This window comes from Sapajus apella, unplaced genomic scaffold (genome assembly GCF_009761245.1).
Source record: "Sapajus apella isolate SASKATOON/1434 unplaced genomic scaffold, GSC_monkey_1.0 scaffold127, whole genome shotgun sequence".
Taxonomy (NCBI): Eukaryota; Metazoa; Chordata; class Mammalia; order Primates; family Cebidae; genus Sapajus; species Sapajus apella.
The window spans coordinates 4,044,353-4,052,935 of NW_022437067.1; positions in this window are offsets into that span (position 1 = coordinate 4,044,353).

Consider the following 8,583-nt stretch of genomic DNA (forward strand, 5'->3'; position numbering starts at 1 on the left):
GGGATGACAGGTGTGTGCCACCACACCTGGCTAATTTTTTGTGTTTTTAGTAGAGATGGGGTTTCACCATGTTGGCCAGGCTGGTTTCGAACTCCTGACCTCAAGTTATCCACCTGCGTTGGCCTCCCAAAGTGCTGGGATTACAGGCATGAGCCGGGCCAGCAAATGTATTTTTTAATTGATCAGACAGGCTAGCCTTGTTCAAAAGACAATGTCTGTTGGAAATAGCATGATCTAAGAGAGTGAATGAAAAACTAAACCCTCAGGTGTTCTAGGTTCAGATCTCCTCACCTCCATGGTGGCCTTGTGAAAAGTGTTTCATCACTATGGTGGCCTGGTTTTGACACATGAAAAGTCAAAGAGGGGAATGATGTCTTATTGGAACAGGTCGAGGTGAGAGGGATCGAGCTTTCAAGTCACTAGAATGATTAAAAATGTCCACTCATATTTATTCCAATAACATATTTGCCTGTTTCCTCTTCTTTTCGACATTTCTACGAAGTCATGGTCAGATATTTGGAAAAAGTATGTATGTACAGATATATATGTGATATGTATAAGAATCTGTAACTATATACTTTATCCTAAAATAGATCCCCAGCACTTACAAATATTTGTCTTCAATGAAAGTGAACTCCAGAACTGTGAAAATTCATTCATCCTCTTTGGATTCCTCATGGAGATCCACTACTTCTGTGCCTGCCCTGCTGGCCCACAGCTCCCTGTCACTCATCGTCAATACACAGGATGTGAGATGTTGTGCGTCATTAACATCACCTTGAACACAAGCTTGCCAGGGACACAGGAGAGAGGGCTGACACCTCTTGGTGGCTGTGCGCTCACGTTGCCACAGTGTCAGGGAGCACGTCTGTTTCCAGCTGAGCTGCTTTTGTTTAAGCATCAAGCCTTTCCTTCTTCCTACTTGAAAACAGTTTACCGGGAGGCAAAATGATTCAAAGTAACATCTGGGTCCCTCTTGGCATGTGCATGGTAATTCCCTTCCTTCCATCCTGTAATTAAGTCAATTAGGTTTCTAAGTCTTCCATGAGAGGATTTCCAGGAATCTTTTCTCAGTGACACACACACCACTCTCCAAATATCATCAGCCCCTCGGGGCCCCACCTCCTACTCTCCTGCCTTCTTTCTGCAGAACAAAACGTAAAGCAAAACACAGCAGTTGAGAGTCCCTCCAAATATTGACCGATAAAGATGAGACACAAAGCGCAGGCTCTCTGGTCCCAGCTCTGGATGGAGGGATCCCCCGCCTGTGCACAGCCAGCTGTCCTCCAGTTCTGGTCAATCTACAAAGGCTGTTTTCAGGATGCTATGTATTAACTGAAATCTTGGCAGACTTAACCTACTGCTCTAGACGAGTGGCTAAGCTTTTGGTGCCACCGCCCCCAAAATATCCGGGAAGGAAAGAACGTAGTGGAAGTACTCCCTTGGCATGTGTGCACACCAGAAAGCAAACAGACAAAGTTTGTCTTGCTCACATTTCTGTGATGAAAACTGAAACTGCAGCTATGGTTGATCCGAAAGACTCCAGCATGTTTGATAAGCTTTATGCCTCTTATTATTTGGGACATCTCCAATTACATTTTTAAAAATCTGCTTTAACATCTTAAATTTCATTTCCCCAAACACTCATTTCCTGAAATTCTAAACAGTGTTCTTCAAGGAAATGATCCATAACTTCCTATTAGTTGTGTGGACATCAGTATCCTTACTAATAAAAAGGCCTGTTCTCTCAAATAGCACCACCAAGACCCATCTATCCATCAGGAAGTGCATTACTGAGACAGGGACATAAAAGGAAGCACCGCAGTGATGTTCTGCTGTGAACTCACTTGGAATTCCAAACTGTTATTTGTGCCTAGTGTTCCATTATTGGAACGCTAAGCATATGGGAGTTATTTATATCCTACTGCTCAAGGTCATCACCAAAGCCTGATTGCAAAAATTCAAACAATCACAACCTCAAGCACAAATGGGTTAAATCAAGAGAGCACTGGGCGTGAATGCACGTGCACACACACCACACACATGCACATTCACACATGCACTTTGATTTGGCTTTAAAATAATTAAGTTCAGATTGACTTATTCACCAACCTAATCAATTCCAAATCCCTGTCAGACCTGGGTCATTTAGAAAATTAAAGTCATTTAGAAAATTAACATACCATTCAAAAATCAGAATAGAAAATTATGTCTTTTAAGAGTCAAACTCCTGGCTAGGTGCTTTTGCTCATGCCTGTAATACCAGCACTTTGGGAGGCTGAGGCGGGTGGATCACTTGAGGCCAGGAGATTGAGACCAGCCTGGCCAACATGCCAAAACTCTGTCTCTATTAAAAATACAAAAATTAGCCAGGTGTAGTGGCACGGACCTGTAATCCCAGCTACTCTGGAGGCTGGGGCAGAAGAATCACTTGATCCCAGGAGGTGGAAGTTGTAGTAAGCTGAGATCGTGCCACTGCACTCCAGCCTGGGCAATAGTGCAAGACTTTGTCTCAAAAAAAAAAAAAAAAAAAAAGACTCAAACTTATGTTTCATCAATGGCAAATCCAAGTAGAGAAAGAAAAATGAATGTAGGTGCAAAGCTGTAGTGAGAGAAATAAAATTCATTTTGTGCTTTTCCCAGGTAACTTCAGCTGGGAATTCTGATTAACATGAGTCCTTAGTAAATTTAAGAATCATGTTGGCTGGTAGGCTTGTAGTACTGAAATTTCACTTGGTGATGACATTTGCTGAAACAATAAACACGAATGACTCCCAACCTAAAGCACTCCCATCAGATTTGGCAATTCTTCCTGAGATTTGTGTTAATTACCCAGGCAACCCAGAGAATCCAGGACATTAAACAGAACACTGTACACCTGGTAAGGATTCCATAGCTATCTGTCTAATTTAATGAAGAATTTCAACAAATATTTGTAAGGCTTACTCTCTGTGAATCATTATCATAAGCACTGAGTTCACTCGTCTATGCATCCATTCATTTAAACAGTAAGAAGTCAACTGAGTACCTACAACGTGCCGGTTCCAGGCCTTGCAGACAGCACTGCCTACAGAGGATCAATGAATCCAGTAAATGAACCCTTTGTTCTCTGACCAAGATTGGAACCACAGAGATATGGAAATGGGATCTGGACAGGTGGAGATGGAAATGTCAGCATCCTTGCTGATATAAAGGCTGGACTGGAAGTGTGTGGCAATGTGGGCTTTATAACACAGAACACAGAATTAGGCAGACTCAGCATTTCATTTCAGGACAGAGTCCTTACAGTGAGCTTGGGCAGGCAGGCTGACCTTGAGGAGCAGCTAGGAGGACAGTTCCTCCCCAAACTCACCCACCCAGGAAGTCACCCAATACAGCACTGAGGGGCAGAGGCCGGGGTATCATCCCCTTGGGTTTATCTTCACATGGAAATGGAAAGGCAAAAGAGATTCCCTAACCTCCTGTCTCTTCAGTGAACAAAACAGGCAGGAGTTGACTGAGCTCCCGGCAGGGAGTTAGGATTCCAGGGGCAGAACAAGCCCACAGTGGACAAGCGAACAGACAAATGAGCCAGGAAAGGTGCCTATGGGACAATGGGCAGGGCAGGAGGGAGGGGGCATGGGAGGCATGCAACAAGAGAGCTGTGGGCCTGCCCTGTGAACCCCCTGTTGCAATGGCATGGACAGACATTGAGTGCAGGGCAGGTGACTACCTCTTTACAACCAAGATGCGTGTTGTAAAGTAAAACCACATGGTGCTAAGTGACCCTCTCACAGGACGAAGGCAGTCGGGTGAGAAAGACGCAGTGTCCGAGAGCCCGGCTAGCTCCAGAGGTGTCAGGGTGACCACTTGTGGGGCTCTGTCTTGCAGACTTCGACTTAGCGACGGATGAGTAAAGTAGGCTGACCCGTAGATACTATGCTTTGCTAGTTTGGCTGAGGGTCTGTGGCTTACAGACGCCCTGGAGAGTGCTGTAGACAGTTGCAGCTGCTGGCTTTTGCCAGCTAGTGAGACTTACATTTATTTAGCAAAGTTTACTTGACAAAGGCTTGAGTTAACACTACTGGACTGAAGATGAAAGCACACGTTCTGATGAGCAAGCACTCCTACAGCATAACGGAGCAAGCCTCTCTTCTCATCTGCCCCCACCTGGGCTTGTTCATCCCCTTCAAATACATGGTTCACCAAAATGGAACCACCATTTTAAACGATGTCTTCCATTGTGTTGATTCTCTTTACCATTTGGCATGTCTTTGGAGTGGCTGGTACTGGTTGTTCCTTTCTATGTGTAGAGCCTCTTTCAGGAGCTCTTGGAAAGCAGAATACATGGACACAGGGAGGGGAGCACTACACACTGGGGTCAGTTGGGGAAAAATAGGGGAGGGACGGTGGGGGGTGGGGAGTTGGGAAGAGATAGCATGGGGAGAAATGCCAGATGTAGGTGATGGGGAGGAAGGCAGCAAATCACACTGCCACGTGTGTACCTATGCAACAATCTTGCATGTTCTTCATATGTACCCCAAAATCTAAAATTCAATAAAATAAATAAATGAAAAAGAAAAGATGTCTTCCAAAGAGGTAATATTCCAGAAAGAGTAGGAATTTTTTTCAGTGTTTTGAATTTTTGCAATCAGGCCTTGGCAATGTCTTTGAGCAGCAGGATATAAATAACTCCTACATGCTTAGTGTTCCAATAATGGAACACTAGGCATAAATGGCTGAGTTTGGAATTCCAAGTGAGTTCATGACAGAAGACTAGAAACCAGTCTTTGTGAGGTCAGCCCACGTGAAGCTGACAATTGAGCTGTTCTTGCTGCCCCAATGTGGCTCCTACCCCAGGCACCCCACAATTTAGAACAAACCATTAATCCCACTGTTCTACTCATACCACACTGCAAGCTAGGGAGCACGTGGGAAAAGGGGGTGGGCAGAGAGCCCCGTTTACTAAACCTACAGGTGGCTCAGGGAATTTGCAAGCTTTTGAATCCTCCCTGCCCCACCCCACCAGAGAATTCCAACTGCAGAGGAAATTTTCCTCCCCAGAGGAGATTCAGAGAGGTGCAAGCCATTGCCAATAGCACAGGCACGGTGTGTGATGGATTTTCCAGCTGATAGAAGAGCTGTCTCCTCAACACTTTCTCCCTGAACATTTTCTTTTCCTCCAGACACCCTAAGCCCTTAAGCATGAGTTGTTTTCAATCATGGGCCTCCAAACAGCTCTCCTTGTTTGTCTGGTGTAAGGGAGATTTGCAAACGCCTTTCTCCCTTATCGGTTAAACTCCAAGGCCACACAGCACGAGAGCAGAGAGCAGGGTGCTTTGGGGATGATTTTCTCTCTCCGGCAGAGCCGCTGAAAACTCCCTACTGCCCGCACAGCAGAGCAGCTCCTCCTCCCAGACCTCGCTCGTCTCAACTACTCAGTTCCTGCAAAGAGGTAGGAAAGGGTCTCTTCTCGTTGTTCAACCTACAGATGTTTACTGGGGGTATCATTTTTCTTTTTTCTTTTTTGGAGATGGAGTCTCACTCTGTCGTTCAGGCTGGAATGCAGTGACACCATCTCAGCTCACTACAACCTCTGCCTCCCGGGTTCAAGCAATTCTCTTGCCTCAGCCTCCTGAGCAGCTGGGATTACAGGCACAAGCCACCATGCCCGGCTAATTTTTGTATTTTTTAGTAGAGATGGGGTTTTGCCATGTTGGCCAGGCTGGTCTCAAACTCCTGACCTCAAGTGATCCACCCACCTCAGCCTCTCAAGTGCTGAGATTACAGGCATGAACCACCACATCAGGCTGGGTGTATTTGATGCTGCTGCAACAAATTACTGCAAACCTGGTGACTTAAAACAACATAAACACATCTTCTTCAGACCTTGAGGCCAGACGCCCAAAATAAGACTTACGGGGCTACATCTGGGAAATGTAAGGGTTCCTCTGGAGGCTCCGGGAAGAATCCACGTGCTGGCCCTTTCCAGCCTCTGGAAGCCACCTGCCTCCCTGGGTGTGTGGCCCCTCCTCACATCACTCCCACCTCTTGCTTCTGTCGTAGCCATCCCTGCTTCCTCTCTGTTGTCAAATGTCTCTCTGCTTCCTTCTTACAAGGACCCCTGTAATGACATCAGGGCCCCCTTGGATCCTCCGGGACGATCTCCCCATCTCAACTTAATCACATCTGCAAAGTCCCTCTGGCCATATCAGGTCACATGTTTGCAATTCCAGGGATTCGGACCATCCTAGAGGACCTCCATTCAGCCAGCCACCCTGGGTACAGTGGACGCTGCATACCTTGAGTGCACAGCACCTGAGACCCCTCCCCAGGGTTGTAGAAACACTCACCTAGGAATGCAGAGCTAGCCACCTACTCTAGAGACAGAAAATTCCAGATGGCCTAGTACCTGCTTTACGTCCTCTTCTGCCTCTAGGACTGGAGCACGTGACTTGGGCTCCGGCAGCCAGATGCACACTCCTTGCAGGAAAGAGTTTGCGGGTTTTGCTTTGGCAGCTGATGGTGAAAAGACACAGGGAAGTGGAAAACTTAGCCTAGCAAGGGTGGGCAGCAGCTGCCACACTGCATCTGAAGTAGTCGCAGTGGCAGGGGCTCTAACAGCACAGCTCTGGAGCAGGGTTGAAGCATCAGTGGTGCACGACCCATTCTGGGGTGTCATTTTGCTATGTAGCTCACAAACCTGACTCTCTGCCTCCCCCAGGTATTTGGTGGGTAATACGTGTCCTTGGATATATTTATTTTCTATTTAAATTAACCAAAGCATCTTTCCTATTGCTTCCAATTGAGAAACTGGGCTAGGGAGAGTGTTCTTATAGCCCCAGAATTGCTGGTAAGTCCCCAAAACTGAACAAAGTTTCCAGGGCCTCACCAGAAGCAGATGCTGGTGCCATACTTCTTGTACAACCAGCAGAACTGTGAGCACTTCTAAAGAGAACTTGAGATCAGGTGCGGTGGCTCACGCCTGTAATCCCAGTACTTTGGGAGGCCGAGGCAGGTGGATCACGAGGTCAGGAGTTTGAGACTAGCCTGGCCAACATGGTGAAACCCTGTCTCTACTATAAATACAAAAATTAGCCCGGAGCAATGGCAGACACCTGTAATCCCAGCTACTTGGGAGACTGAGGCAGTAGAATCGCTTGATCCCAGAAGACAGAGGTTGCAGTGAGCTAAGATCATGCCACTGTAGTCCAGCCTAGGCGACAGAGAAAGACGTCATCTCAGAAAAAAAGAGGAAACTTGATGTTTTCTTCAGACTTGAACACATCTAAAGAGAACTCCTGGGAAGCCGTCAGAACACATCACCTGAGCCTCCTGAGGCAGCTGCCATGCCAACCCTTAACCCCCGGAGCCTGCACAGAACCTGAGAAGGGAAGAGATGAGAAGCATCAGGATTGGCAGACTGGGGATTGTGCAGGGAAAACATGGGGTTATGGTAAGAGGTCATTTCCTTCTTTATGAGAGAGAAGAGCTTCACTCCTCTCTATCCAAAATCAACTAGAGAGAGAGAATGGAGGGGGTGCTTATATGGTTTGGATATTTGTACCCTCCAAATCTTACATTGAATTATGATCACCAATGTTGGAGGTGGGGGCTGGGAGAGGTGTTTGGGTCATGGGGACGAATCCCTCATGAATGGCTTGGTGCTGTTGGCATGGTAATGAGTGAGTTCTCACCCTGATCATTCACAAGAAGCTGGTTGTTTAAAAGGGCATGGAGCCTTCCTTCCATCTCTCTCTTGCTCCTTTCTCCACCTGATGTGCCAACCCCCCTTCCCCTTCCATCATAATTGGAAGCTTCCTGAGGCCCTCACCAGACATAGGTGCTGGTGGCATACTTCTGGTATCACCCGCAGAACTGTGAGCCAAATAAATATCTTTTCTTTATACGTTTCCCAGCCATGGGTGTTCCTTTAAAGCAATGCAACATGGACTAAGACAGGGCTCTAGAATAATCACTTACAGAAAGGACGGCTGAACACCTTTGCTCACTTGGGGCAGGTTCACCCATTGCCTCTGAGTCATTTCTGGTAGTATCCCCTCTCACTCTCCTAAGTGTCCAAGTTTGGCCAATCCATTCTGTGGCCACCGATTGACTGAGCACTCATTCCCAGCAAGACTCTCAGACCCCCGCTGATGCTGGAGGGCAATTATAAGAGTCCTTGTGAGAGAATGACATGGGTCTTTTGAATTTGGGAGGGGAAATCTGAACATAGATATATGTCTGTTTTATGCTTAATGGAAAAGAGCTTGTTGAAATACCAGCTCCAACAGGGAAGGAAGGTGGAGAAACACTCCCCTTACCCTGATCCTCCACAACTCTCAGAGTTCACAGAGAAATCTTCTGGGATTCTCTTGGTTTCATATGAAGAATTACGGAGGTTAGAGGAGGGTGCAGGGGTTACGGAGATGCCAGGACGATGCTGCAGGTGGAGAGGGGTGGGGTGTGAGACCTGCACCTCCCTCTGAGTCGTCCTCAGTGATGGAGGCTTCTGCAGTAAGAAGGAACATCACACCCCGAGCAAACCACACTCAGCCTCTGCACAGAGATCACACATCAGCAGAAGCCATAACTCAACGGAGC